The 14,157-nt window shown below is 41.1% G+C and overlaps 1 long non-coding RNA gene across 6 annotated transcripts in view; it reads right to left on the bottom strand.

Moving 5' to 3' along the window:
• The window catches only part of LOC112585609, a 238,502-nt gene extending 225,138 nt beyond the window's left edge, over positions 1-13,364 (bottom strand). For all 6 annotated transcript variants that reach the window (XR_006551774.2, XR_006551775.2, XR_006551776.2 and 3 more), the window contains exons 1-2: positions 12,750-13,364; positions 8,165-8,322 (exon numbers count right to left, since the gene is read on the bottom strand). This is a non-coding gene — a long non-coding RNA (uncharacterized LOC112585609). The remainder of the gene's footprint in view (positions 1-8,164; positions 8,323-12,749) is intronic.
• Positions 13,365-14,157: the final 793 nt, after the last annotated feature.

The raw sequence follows: 14,157 nt of genomic DNA, 5'->3' as shown, positions 1-14,157 counted from the left end.
ATCTGATAGACAGAGTGCCTGATGGACGGATGTTCATGACATTGTAAAGGAGACAGGAATCAAGACCATCCCCTCAAAAAATAAATACAAAAAAGCAAAATGGCTGTCTGAGGAGGCCTTATAAATAGCTGTGAAAAGAAGAGAAGTGAAAAGCAAAGGAGAAAAGGAAAGATATACCCATTTGAATGCAGAGTTCCAAAGAATAGTAAGGAGAGAAAAGAAAGCTTTCCTCAAGCGATCAATGCAAAGAAATAGAGGAAAACAATAGAATGGGAAAGACTAAAGATCTCTTCAAGAAAATTAGAGATAGCAAGGGAACATTTCATGCAAAGATGGGCTCAATAAAGGACAGAAATGGTATGGACCTAACAGAAGCAAAAGGTATTAATAAGAGGTGGCAAGAATACACAGAACTGTACAAAAAAGATCTTCATGTCCCAGATAATCATAATGGTGTGATCACTCACACTCACCTAGAGCCAGACATCCTGGGATATGAAGTCAAGTGGGCCTTAGAAAGCATCACTACAAACAAAGCTAGTGGAGGTGATAGAATTCCAGTTGAGCTATTTCAAATCCAGAAAGATGATGCTCTGAAAGTGCTGCACTCAATTTGTCAGCAAATTTGGAAAATTCAGCAGTGGCCACAGGACTGGAAAAGCTCAGTTTTCATTCCAATCCCTAAGAAAGGCAATGCCAAAGAATGTTCAAACTATAGTGTAAGTGTACTCATCTCACATGCTAGTAAAGTAATATTCAAAATTCTCCAACCCAGGCTTCAGCAATATGTGAACCGTGAACTTGCAGATGTTGAAGCTGGATTTAGAAAAGGAAGAGGACCCAGAGATCAAATTGCCAACATCCGCTGGATCATCAAAAAAGCAAGAGCGTTTCAGAAAAACATCTATTTCTGCTTTATTGACTATGCCAAGCCTTTGAGTATGTGGATCACAATAAACTGTGGAAAATTCTGAAGGAGATGGGAATACCAGACCACCTGACCTGCCTCTTGAGAAACCTGCATGCTGGTCAGGAAGCAACAGTTAGAACTGGATAAGGAACAACAGACTGGTTCCAAATAGGAAAAGGAATATGTCAAGGCTGTATATTGTCACCCTGCTTATTTAACTTATATGCGCAGTACATCATGAGAAATAATGGGCTGGAAGAAGCACAAGCTGGAATCAAGATTGCTGGGAGAAATATCAATAACCTCAGGTATGCAGATGACACCACCCTTATGGCAGAAAGTGGAGAAGAACTAAAGAGCCTCTTGATGAAAGTGAAAGAGGAGAGTGAAAAAGTTGGCTTAAAGCTCAACATTCAGAAAACTAAGATCATAGCATCTGGTCCCATCACTTCATGGCAAATAGATGGGGAAACAGTGGCTGAATTTATTTTTCTGGGCTCCAAAATCACTTCAGATGGTGATTGCAGACATGAAATTAAAAGATGCTTACTCCTTGGAAGTAAAGTTATGACCAACTTGCTGCTGCTAAGTCACTTCAGTCATGTCTGACTCTGTGTGACCCCATAGACGGCAGCCCACCCGGCTCCTCAGTCCCTGGGATTCTCCAGGCAAAAATACTGGAGTGGGTTGCCATTTCCTTCTCCAATGACCAACTTAGACAGCGTATTAAAAAGGAAAGACATTACTTTGTCAACAAAGGTCCATCTAGTCAAGGCTATGATTTTTCCAGTAGTCATGTATGGATGTGAGAATTGGACTATAAAGAAAGCTGAGCACCAAAGAATTGATGCTTTTGAACCGTGGTGTAGGAGAAGACACTTGATAGTCCTTTGGACTGCAAGGAGATCCAACCAGTCCGTCCTAAAGGAGATCAGTCTTGGGTCTTCATTGGAAGGACTGATGCTGAAGCTGAAACTCCAATACTTTGGCAACCTGATGCGAAGAGCTGACTCGTTTGAAAAGACCCTGATGCTGGGAAAGATTGAGGGCAGGAGGAGAAGGGGATGGCAAAGGATGAGATGGTTGGATGGCATCATTGACTCAATGGACATGGGTTTGGGTAGACTCCAACAGTTGGTGATGGACAGGGAGGCCTGGAATGCTGCAGTTCATGGGGTCACAAAGAGTTGGACACGACTGAGCAACTGAATTGAACTGATGATCTGAGTAAAGGAAATGAGAGGAATTTTTGCATTAAAATTAAGGAAAGTAAAGCAAGTTGAAATATCTCTATCTTCTAGGGTAGAAATGTTATGAGAACATGACAAATCCATTACACATAAAATTTTTTAATGCCAAAAATAAATGTGCTCAGTTGGAAAATAATGAAGATTTGGAGAAATATTATTTTGAAATAAACCCCTGTAAAGTTTAGACTGGAATAAATAAGAAGCTCTGAGTTAAGTATGCCACAGAGTATTCAAATTGTTCATGCTTTCAATAAACTGCTTACAATATTCTTAAAATACTAAAAACTGGAAAGAGTCCACCAACGGCTATGAGAAAATGCCAAGATATCTCTACAAGCCACAAACTTTCTCATTTACCCAGCTTGGTTTTCTCACTAAAAAGTAGTAGGCAGGGGATGACAGGAATTACAGAAATCTTTTTAAAGCATCTAGAATATAATGGCATCATGACTAATATGCTTTAGGCTTTTATGAAGGGAAAAAAATCAGATGAGACAAACTTGGGAGATGTTTTTGACAGGATGCCAGAATTAATTAATGGAACACAGTAGGTGTTGATTTTATGTCATTATAAGTTAAGCCTTTTACTTTGCAGTCAGGAATGAAAAATAAATATCAAACTGGTCTGACCCGTTCTCCTGATTTAATAGCTTAATTTCCAGAAATGCCAGTGAAAAACAGCCCAAATGTTTGCCTAGGCCAAATCTTCTTTATTATGGTTCATCCATTTTCTCTTGTTCACAAGGAAGCCAGCACGTAACAGAGCTTAATTAAGTTTATATTTTACAGCACGAGTCACATGGCCTTACAAAAGAAAGCTTGTTAGAGGGAAATGAAGAGGATGTATCCTAGGAGCCAGCCCATAGAAAAGCATGCAAAGCCCACCACAGTCCTCCTCGGAGCCTTGTAGTGTTTGGTGCTTTAGTCATTAAGTTGTGTCCGACTCTCGCAACCCCATGGATTGTGGCCCACCAGGCTCCTCTGCCCTCTGTCCACAGGATTTCCCAGGCAAGAATAGGAGTGGCTGTCATTTCCTTCTCCAGGGGATCTTGCCCACCTGGGGATCAAAGCCAGGTCTCCTGCATTGCAGGCAGATTCTCTATTAACTGAGCTACCAGGGAAACCCCCTGCTGGCTAATGCAACAAGGAGGACTCTATTTTTCACACACATTAAGATAACTGACATTGTACACTAAGCCAGGGAAGTGATGAACATACCCTATGCCCATGTCAGGAAAGGAATAATGTTTCTAGGAAATTCTTATTTAACCCTAACGACGGACACTTCTTCACCATCTAGGTTTGTAGCTTCTGTGTTCTTTCTTTCCCTTAACATTCACAAAGAGTGTCAGAAGGATTCTCCCCAGCCCCCTGTAAAAGGGTTGAAGGCACCATGCATTATGCAATTCCCTTAAGGAAAAATGGTATTTCACTGTAGAGCAGTTTATTCTGACAGAGGAGCTGGTATGTCAGAGCCTAGGGAATCGAGTTGCTAGAACAACTTGCTTGCTAATGTTGTTGAGGCAATTGAGTTGACCCCAGTGAAGTGACTCATTCCCTGTCAAAGTTAAGTGAAATATAATAGTTTAGAAGAGGATCTAAATCAGGTATATGATTTGAAAGGAAATAAAATCAAATGGACTTTTTGGAACTGTTCTAAGAAAACTAACGAGAAACATTCATAGAAGTATGAATGTTTCTGTTAGGATAAGGTCAGTTGCATATGAAAATGAAAGCAAAATAAGAGTTGCTCAAGAAAATTACAAGTTTATGATACCTTCATATAGAAGAAATCCAAATACAGATATTGTAAGCTTGGTATGAAAGCATCATGGTGACATAAGAAAGGCAAGTTCATCTCTGCTCCACCAACTCAGTAAATGGCTTTCATTTCCAAGGTCATCTCATAGTTCAAGATTGCCGGTGGAGCTTCAGCCATTACAGACACATTCCACACAACAGGATGAGAAATGAGAGAAAAGGTGAAAAGGTCTTTTCCCCAGCCACGTCAGCTCCCTTTGAGCTCTCTTTCCAGAAGTCTCACGTAACACTTCTACTTGCATCTCACTGGCGAGATCTCAGTTGTATGGCAATACCTAGAGCCAAGGAAGGCTGGGGAAAAATTCTTCTAGAGTGATCATTGCTCTCTATGCTTTGAATCAGGCTTCATTTAAAAGGGACATTTAAAATTCATTTAAAAGTGGGAATGGATGCCTGTGTGTATGTCTCTGTGTATGTGTTTGTGTGCGTAATAAAGGAGAGAGTTTCTTCAGTGTATTGGCAATATACTATCAGAAGGCTTCTCATCCTGCTTTTAAAATACAGTACATTAATGTGTTCATTTAAATTATACATTTAAGTACAGTTCAGGATTTATAGCATTTTTCTTGGAACTAAAACTGAAATAAAGGCATTTAAAACAAAAAAATAAATAAATAAAAGTGGGAATGGATGTTTGAGTAAGTAACTACCTTTCCCTGACTGGTTCAATTTTTTCTCCCGTGTTTATAAAACCTAACATGTGACTATGTAGTAAGAGAAAACAGATTGGTGGTTGCCTGGAGACAGGAAAAAGATGCAGGAAGGGGAACTACAGAGGGACATGAGGCATTCTTAAAGGAATGATGGACATATTCACTATCTTGATCATGACAATGTTTCACAGTTCTACATACATCAAGTACACCCATAGAGAATGTACTATGCCAAATGTTTGTGTCTCCTTAAATTCATATGTTGAAAAACCTAATCCCCAGTGTGATGGTATATGGAGGTGGGGCCTTTAGGAGGTGATTAGGTCATGAGGCAGATTCCTCATGAATGAGATAAGTGCCTTCATAAAAGAGACCCCAGAGAGCTTCCAGTCCCCTTCTGCCATGTGAGGACCTAGTGAATAGATTGCCATTTCACCAGACATCAGCTCTGCTGGAACCTGATCTTAGACTTCCAGTCTCCAGAACTGGGAGAAATAAACCTTTGAAGTGTATAAGCCACCTGGTCTAGGGTACATCTGTTATAGCAGCCTGAACAGACTAAGACATACTGTATATTAATTATACCTTATTAGAGCTGTTAAAAATGTGAAGTAAAAAAACTAAAAAGTGAAAATAACAAATGAGAATACATACAAACACACACTTATCAGGAAACCATGTTCTATTGCTATTAAACCATGTCCTGCTGCTGCTGCTGCTAAGTCGCTTCAGTCATGTCCAACTCTGTGCAACCCCATAGACGGCAGCCTACCAGGCTCCCCTGTCCCTGGGATTCTCCAGGCAAGAACACTGGAGTGGGTTGCCATTGCCTTCTCCAATGCATGAAAGTGAAAAGTGAAAGTGAAGTCGCTCAGTCATGTCCGACTCGTAGTGAGCCCATTGACTGCAGCCCACCAGGCTCCTCTGTCCATGGGATTTTCCAGGCAAGAGTACTGGAGTGGGGTGCCGCTGCCTTCTCCGAAAGTGCTATTAAAAGAACAGTTAATCCCTCTTCATCATGGAGTTGCTTTTTAAAGTACCCCTCATGTGAGACTGAGAGGTTCTTATAAAACCTGTGAACAGAGATATAATAACGATGGTGTTAGATTATCGACTGCACCACGTCATAGGTAAGGACTGCCAAGTAGGTAACAGAAGGGGTCTCTAATTCACCAGTTTTTAAAAAGCTAAACATTTTACTTGGAAGAGAAACTCATTAAATCTATTATCTCTGATTCTCCTTGTAGATGGCTGAGGAGGCTTAGGTATGAACAATTATTTCTTTCACACAGTGAGTAGCAGTGTGAACAGACAAGAATTCAAAGATTTGTCTGTCTCCTATGGAGGCAGGGGCGGGCGGTGGGGGGGAGGGGGGGTGAGTGGATATAATTCAGTTTCATTCATATCTCAAATCCCTGCTTTGAGCTTCAAATTCATATGACTGGGAGTCTAGTGAACACCTGTGAGCTCTGGAAGGACAGGATCAATGTTGGACTCACAAAGAAGGCAGGTTATAAATGTGTGTATGTCAATGAGTGTGTGTGTGTGTGTAGAAAAAACACAACCCTGTCTGGAAAGGATTCATACAGGTTTGCTGGGGTAAGTTTATGAAAAGTGTGGACTTCCATTTATTTTACATGTGTGCATTCATTTGCATTTTCTACAGTAAGCATGAATCACTTTTATAATTTTCTAAAATATACAGAAATATAAAGGAATTGCATACCTTTGTTTTTCAGCTGCTACTGATCGTCATCACTTCTCCCTTGGCCATGGTACCATTCTCCTGTTATATTTCTTTGCCTCCAGTCTCTCTCCCCCTGGGCTCTACCCCTCCAGGGTTACTATCCTATTGCTCCCTCCTTAAAACCCAAACTGAACAGGATTAAGTTTCCTCCTCAGAATGACTTCTAAAGCCCTTAACCTGCCCAGAGCCCGTCTTCATCCCTACTGCACTTCTTCATCCTCTTCCTGTTGAAAACACCACCTACACATTTTCCCCTCACAAGTTGACACCTTTATCCTCCTCGCTTCTGCCTCAAATGTCTTTCTTTACCTGCCTTCCTCAGAAAACGTCCTGGGAGTCCTTTAGGGTCCGTCTCAATGTTATCCCCTGCCTCAAGCAGAGCTCCCACCTTGATATGCTGGGTGCACCTCCATATGAGCGGTTGTGTGGTGACCCATGATACATCTGTGCTCACGTTCTCACAAGGCTGTGTGTACCACAGGAGTAACACTCGTCCTCAGCACACCCTTGTCCCCCAATCCTGCTCACTGCCTACCTCCTGGATGTTCAACAAACTCTAAGTGAGTAAGAGATAAGTCAACGCACTTGAGAAATTTGTGACAAGTTCTTTTGGTTTCCTTCTACTTCTACGCTCTTTACCCCCACACCCCATTTCCAGGCACCACTCTGCCGAGCGCCACCCAGCACTGCCGTCAGATGCACCCCAAGACCCCTGTGTCTGACTGTGCCCCCACCAGCAAGGCGTCCTGCTCCCTGCTGATGCCTCCACCACAACATTTGAAGGTTCTATTCTTCCATGAGTTGCCAGGGGATGTGGCCGTTGACAACCACTTACCAAAAAAGGCTTCTGTTTCCTTAACCAAAAAGCCTACGGCTTGTTGGGAGGACTAGGGGGGACAGCACGTGTAAAGCCACTCCAGTGGAATCTGGGGCCCCACTATCCTTCGCTTCTCCCAGTATTGTTCCCCTTTTCGTAGATTCTTGAAAACAAGAAAGACTTGGCCTTCTCTTAAACAACTATTTAATGACAGTGACACAGATAATAGAGGCTGTAAAGGGCAAAAGTTTGGAGAGAGCATTCTGCCTGGTCACTCAGGTCATCTCACAAACACCTACTCTGTCTCCTCAATCAGCCCTGCCCTCTGGTTGCCCCTGTGGTGCTTCCTCAAACATTCCCTGTCTCCCTCCACCTGCAGGGCTGTTTCCACCTGTCTTCTCTGCTGCATGTACGCGTGCTCAGTCATGTCAACTCTTTGCAGCCCCATGGACTGTAGTCTGCTAGGCTCCTCTGTCCATGGGATTTCCCAGGCAAAAATACTGGAGTGGGTTGCCATTTCCTACTCCAGGGAATCTTCCCCACCCAGGAATAGAACCCATCTCTGCATAATTTGGGGAGAAGGCAATGGTACCCCACTCCAGTACTCTCACCTGGAAAATCCCATGAGCGGAGGAGCCTGGTAGGCTGCAGTCCATGGGGTTGCTAAGAGTCGCACACGACTGAGCGACTTCACTTTCACTTTTCCTTTCATGCATTGGAGAAGGCAATGGCAACCCACTCCAGTGTTCTTGCCTGGAGAATCCCAGGGATGGGGGAGCCTGGTGGGCTGCCGTCTATGGGGCCACACAGAGTTGGACACGACTGAAGTGACTTAGCAGCTGCATAACTTTTACCTATCCTTCAAGGTCCCAGTCAAGGGCCTCCTCCTCTGTAGAGTCCACTATGATACTTTGAGAAGGACTCAGGTCATGCTTTCTCTGTGTTTCTACAGAAGCTCACACCCACCTTCTCCACTGGCCTCTGTCACATCTCCCTCAAAGCCACCAAGGGGCTGCTTCCCTACACCCGAGAGGGCAAAGCTTCTTACAAGTGTCAATGTCTTCCTTCTCCAGGATCCTTAAGAGGTTCTGCTCCAGAAGGTGAGCCAGCATTTATATCCAAAGCTACCGAGTAAATAAAGACAAAATTAATTGCAACTGACAGAATTTTACATATGGAAGTCATTATTTGAGTTTGGAACAAGAAAGAGGCCCTTATTAAATCATCTTAAACCACAAAGTGGCAAGAGACAGCGTTATCACTGCATGATGTGGCGGGAATTCCTGGCTCTCCTCTCTGTACTGGAATTTAATTTCTACCTTAAACAAATCTTGTTCTCAGTGGGGGTTTTGACAGTACCAGGCCATTAATGAGAAAGAAAACCCTGGAAACCTAATTATCAGCTCGAAAGACATCCAGGGACAGCTATGTCAGGAAAAGGTGTGAAATCTGACTAGTGTTTCACTCTGGGGCCGTGCTGCATCTTGGTGTTTGTAACTAATGTAATTATTTTTCCTCTAGGGCTGTCGCTAAGAGACATTTTTAAAGAATGACATTTAAAGTGACCACATAGTAGATTAAAAAAAAGGAAGTAACAAACTTCATACTGACATCATCAAAAAAAAAAGCCAGGTGTGCTGACAAAGGAGATGGCTCCTTCAAGCAAGATTGTAGCTATTCTCTACTGGGCAACCTTTCAATTGAAAGGTGCAGGTAAGCCAGCAAGGGCTTTTCAGAGCAAAGAGTGGGAGGACCGCTAGGACAAAAATAGTTCACAGTCTATTCCATGTTATTCGTCATTCGAAATAAAGGTTTTAACTGGCAAAAGCAAGCTTCTGATCAGATGATGATGAATTTGCTGGGCATGTAACTGGTGCTGTGCTATGGTGTTTTGTTTTATTTTAGTGCTATGTTTTATTCATTCTGTTCTTTGAGTGGCCTGAATTCAGTGTTCCTATATGTGCACATAACCTTTAAGAGCAGACCCTATTGTCTGATTGCCTCATTGCCTCAGAAATAGTCAGAGAATCTCAGAAACATTTCACTCCAAAAAGACATGTGTTCACTTTACTGGAGGAAAATTTAATTGTGTATATCAAAGGTCTTAAAAGGTGACTGTCTTTGAGGCAGAAATGCACCTCCTGGGAATTCATCTTAAGAAAACTATTAAGGATATGTGCAAATATGTGTATATAAGGCTGATCACTGTAGTGACAAGTTTGAGCCCCTTAAATAGCTAACTACTATAAATAGCTTAAAAAAAACTATGATCCATGTATGTAATGAATATGGTAGCATCCAAAATTATATTATAGAAATATACTGACTGAAACTGAGAGATGTTCATAGTATGGTAAACAGGAAAAAATGTTACAAAACAATATGAATAGGATGGTCTCGTTTTTGTGAGAAAAATACTGTAGGTTTTTTAGTGGGGAGTGGTTTTTTTTTTTTTTTTTTTACTTACCTAGTCAGGTCAGGGGATTCGTCAGTTAAAAGAAAAAAAAATAGGATAAAGTGCCAAAACATAAGAAATAAAATGAAAGAAGGATGATAGATAGGTACCATATGTTAAAATTTTTAATGTTAAGTCTATAAATATACATACATAGCTTAAATATTTTGTTTTAACCTAAACATAAATGTACACTCCTTCAATCGTTTCATAAAGGGCCAAAATTAAAGTTTTTTGGTTGTGAGTCCACTTTTTATGGTTCTGCATCATTTGTCTTTATGTACTACACTGTCAACTATTTCTAGTTTCAATTTCTTTAATTGATGAGAAAGCATATAGACTCTTGTGAGGCAAAGTCCAAAATGCTTCCATATTTTTTAATTTTTCTCCAACTCTGACAGTTGTCTTGCCCACACAACTAATTTGATAGCAAAAATTTTGAAAGTCACCCTTTGAAAACTTTTTCCATATCAATGAAGTTAATTTCCATAGAAATTACTCTTTTCAAAAGCATATTTCATCAGTTTGCATAATCGAAACAACATAGCCAGAGTAAACTAATTTGGGGAAAAAAGTATAATTGACTCTTGTTCAGTAGATAAAATTGATGGAAAGGTAAATGCATTCTTGAAAGTAGCCTACTAGCCACACCAGGCAAAAAAAATTGTACTGAGCAAATGGAAAACATTGTTTAGCCCAGCATGTGGCCTAAGCAGAAATCAGAGGAAGGTGGAAAGGCCCTTCTCCCAGCAGCCTTCATTAGCTGGCTGTACAACAACCTTCCAGTTTCAGCCTGTGCCACCTCCCTAGGAAGCCTTCCAGAATCACCCTTACCTTTCCTCTCATCTTCAACACATCATCCTTTTCCTTTATAAAAATCACCTGTAACTCTTACTTTTTGATTACTCATCTATTGTCTGTCTTTACCAATAGAATAAACCTGATAATATAAAGAAATCTAATTGGCCACTAGTGGCTAGCACGGTGCTTGATATGTAGTTATCGTCTGACATTTATTGAGAGTTTGTACGTACGTGTGAACGCTTGTAGCTTAAGTGATCTAGTGGGTTTTGGGGGGTTGGGGATGAATATTGTATTTCATTAGAGGAATATATACCCTAACTGCCCACAGTGTAAGTTGCAATCAACTTTCATTCTTCAGTTAACACTGAAAAAAATAACTGAAATTATGGCTGATTACACTATCCCATTGTTTTCAATTATCAAGCAAATCATCCCAAGTCTCTGGTAAGTAGCAACAGCATAAGGGTAGATAAGGACAGCAAGGACCCTGACAATTCCCTGAGAACTTCTCCAACAGCTTACAATTTCTGAAATATCTGTATTATTAACATTTTACCCAGAAAAAATGTAACCTAGAGAAGGCAGAGTATCTCTTCTGATTTGACCTCTCTTTCTGTGCGATTCATCAATAGTAACAACAAATAAGCCTAATTCTTTCTAGCATCTCTGTTTACAAGGGGTAAAACAGACTCTTTGTGATTTTCCAGCGCCCCAAGGAAATATCAAAGATAGTTTACATGCAAAAGATATCATCTGGGATTCAGCTCTGGAAAGGCAACAGTCTGACACACACTAAACCCACCCTATTCATTGTCAGTCAGAAACAGAGCACAAAGCACTCTGAGAGGCCCTTTCACCTGGGTGGAATGAACCGGTTTCCCAGGGCAAGGGTTCCACTCCTCCCCAAGACACAGCACCAAAACTGGGAAAGACAATCTGCACCAGTCATCGAAGGAGGCAATTTTATTTAGGCTATTGCCAGAAGGAGATGATTCATTAATGAGAATGCCAAAAAAAAAAAAAGAAAGAATAAAAAGAGTCGGGGGTTTCACAGAGGCATTTCCAGTCTTGGAGGAGTCATGAAGAAGGAAGGGTGAGCTTTCCCTCAGAATAAACAAAAGCGAGATGGTCCTTTGTGGTGACAAAAAGGACCTTGTCACCTCAACTGCTCTTTAGTCAGGCTTCTCTGAGCCCTCTTCTCAGCTAGGCCCTGTGTATGGCCTGCTGACCCAGTGTAACCAGAACCCTGACACACCAGTTTAGCAAGAATCTCCCTACCCTTGATAGCTAACCAGGTTCCTCTTAGTTTTCACCCACTGACTTTCTTACTCTGAGTCTTGTCTATAAATCCACAACTGCCTTCAATGTTGGAGACGAGTTTAGTCTCTCCCTGATTGCTATAGTCTTCAATAAAGTTTTCCTTGACTGTTTAACTCCATCCAGTGCAATTTTTTCTTGACAAGCCATTTCTAAATCACAAACCTGTGATGGGATTTCTTAACTGTCCCTGCTTTCTGGAAGCACAGACCTACTATAAAGTTTAACACTGTCAGAGGATATAACAAAATTGATCTTGCACAGTGGTTTACAACAAATAATTAAGTGCTTTCAAAATTGTGATTAAGTCTAGCTTCTTTCTGCCCATAGGGGACATCATTTATCAAAATGTATTCTTTGAGCACCTACTCTGGGTCAGACTACTTGAAAGGAATACCAAGATGATCAGGATAGGATATAGGATAAAGCATACAGTATAAACATTTTAAGATAAAATAAATAAAAGCAATATTTATTATCATCTTGACCTAACTTAGTTCTATTGTCCACCCTTGTATGGTGTCAGGAAATTATAAATCTTGAAATTGACAGCTGCTTCAAATCCATTTTGTCACATAAGGATGTATAAATCAATACCAATAAATTTTTATAAAGCTAAAAAAAAAAAAAGAGTATGAGGGAAAATCAGCCTTCCCAATCTAGAGAATTTCTTTTCTCATCAAAAAGTCCACCATCCAAAAATATCCTTTATATTTTACTCCATTGTACAAACATGACCCCTCTGTAGAATTTCCATATCATAATCTTCCTTGTTCTCTAGAACAAATATTGTGCCTTCCTTTGTTTTCAAAAGTGTATTTGACCGCTTTTCAAATGTATATTTGACATCCTTTCAAGTACATTATCAGTACCCCTTTAAAATATACCCCTTTCAAATAGAGATTTGGAAGCCTGACAACTTATATGTTCATCTTCCCTTCCCTGTTAAGTGTCCCTTTGTCTCCTTTTTCTTACCTGAGTGTTATGAAGCCTCTTCTCCCCAGCTGACCACAAGGCAAAGCTTGAAGGGTAGACTGAATATGAAAGAAAGCCTGTCACTTTGATGTGTTTAAAAAAACTGGGATGAGGCAATTTCCAGCCCCTGACTGGTAAAGCCCCCTCCTTCCTTTCTGTAGTACAGGTCCTCTGGGCAGCAACACCTGGTTTTAACATTCTACGTCTGTGCTCTCCCCCACCATCACCAGATCCCTGCTGAGTTTAAATTCTCTACAACCCAGTAACACCTGAATCTTCGCTGATGGCAAATCCATGTCCAAAGAGCAGTTTAGGAATCCTCAATGTTACGTTTCTTCTGAGAAGCCAAGAGTATGGTTCTCTGTCAACAAGCTCTGAAGAAGTCACTCTACTTTAATATGAAACTTTTTGTACAAGAACCAATTGGAACACAGCCCCAGCTGATCTCCCTTCCCCCACACCACACACACACAGATGCATTTTTTTTTATCTTAAATCTGCCAATCCATTACACATCAAACTGGCCCATCCTGACTCTTCTGCACAGCTTCCCACCTTATCCCACAAGACTCCAGGGGAAATCTGTCTGCAGGCGAAAATACAGAGAATAGGGAAGAGAACCTTGGATAGTTGATTTCAAATGAAAGCTTCAACTCTCCTCTTGCCTTTTCTGACATATCCTCCTCGATCTCTTCCTTGCTCGTGAGATGCACAAACTGCAAGGCAGAATTCCCCTTCACATGCTTTGTGCAGGGTGTTGTGTGGGTGGGAAAGAACATTTCTTACTGAGAAAACTTTCCCTTGTCAGTAAGTTCATGATAATAGCGCCTGCCTATGAAATAACACTCCCTTTCTGATACCTTTATTCCACTTATAGATCATATTTTTGGATGAAAGTTTTGCTATTGAAGTAGCTGCCAGGTTGTTATGGGCCAATGTGATTGCAATTTACAGTATCTCATAAATCACCACAAGATTGAAAACGCTTGTGACAGATGAAGCTTTAAATTGACATCCTGTCTTTTTATGGGCATTGAAAAGGTTGATCTCATGACATGCTCCACAGACGCATCCCCCTTCACTCCTCCAGAAAGTCCCCACCTGGCACAGAACCGGAGCAATGGCAGGAAAGGGAGGGAGGAAGAGATAACGGGGAGCAAGCTACAGCTCCCCACGTGGTACTTGGTAAGACAGGAAAACCCAGAGCCTGAGTCTGAGCATCTGTGACTGCTTAACAGATAAGATGCTTAAACCATCCCCGGCGAGTAGCACTGAACTGTGAATCTCACGAACCTCAAGGAACACCTTCAACACCAAGAAATTTAAAAGGCAAAGAAAATTAGGTCAATTCTTTTTGGAAGAACAAAGAAATGTGAGATTTCCTTAATGGACATCCCAAGGTCAAGCC

Source organism: Bubalus bubalis, chromosome 1, assembly GCF_019923935.1.
Source record: "Bubalus bubalis isolate 160015118507 breed Murrah chromosome 1, NDDB_SH_1, whole genome shotgun sequence".
NCBI classification, from domain to species: Eukaryota; Metazoa; Chordata; class Mammalia; order Artiodactyla; family Bovidae; genus Bubalus; species Bubalus bubalis.
Note: the sequence above shows the minus strand (reverse complement) of the source record. Positions and strands in the feature narration are given on the sequence as shown.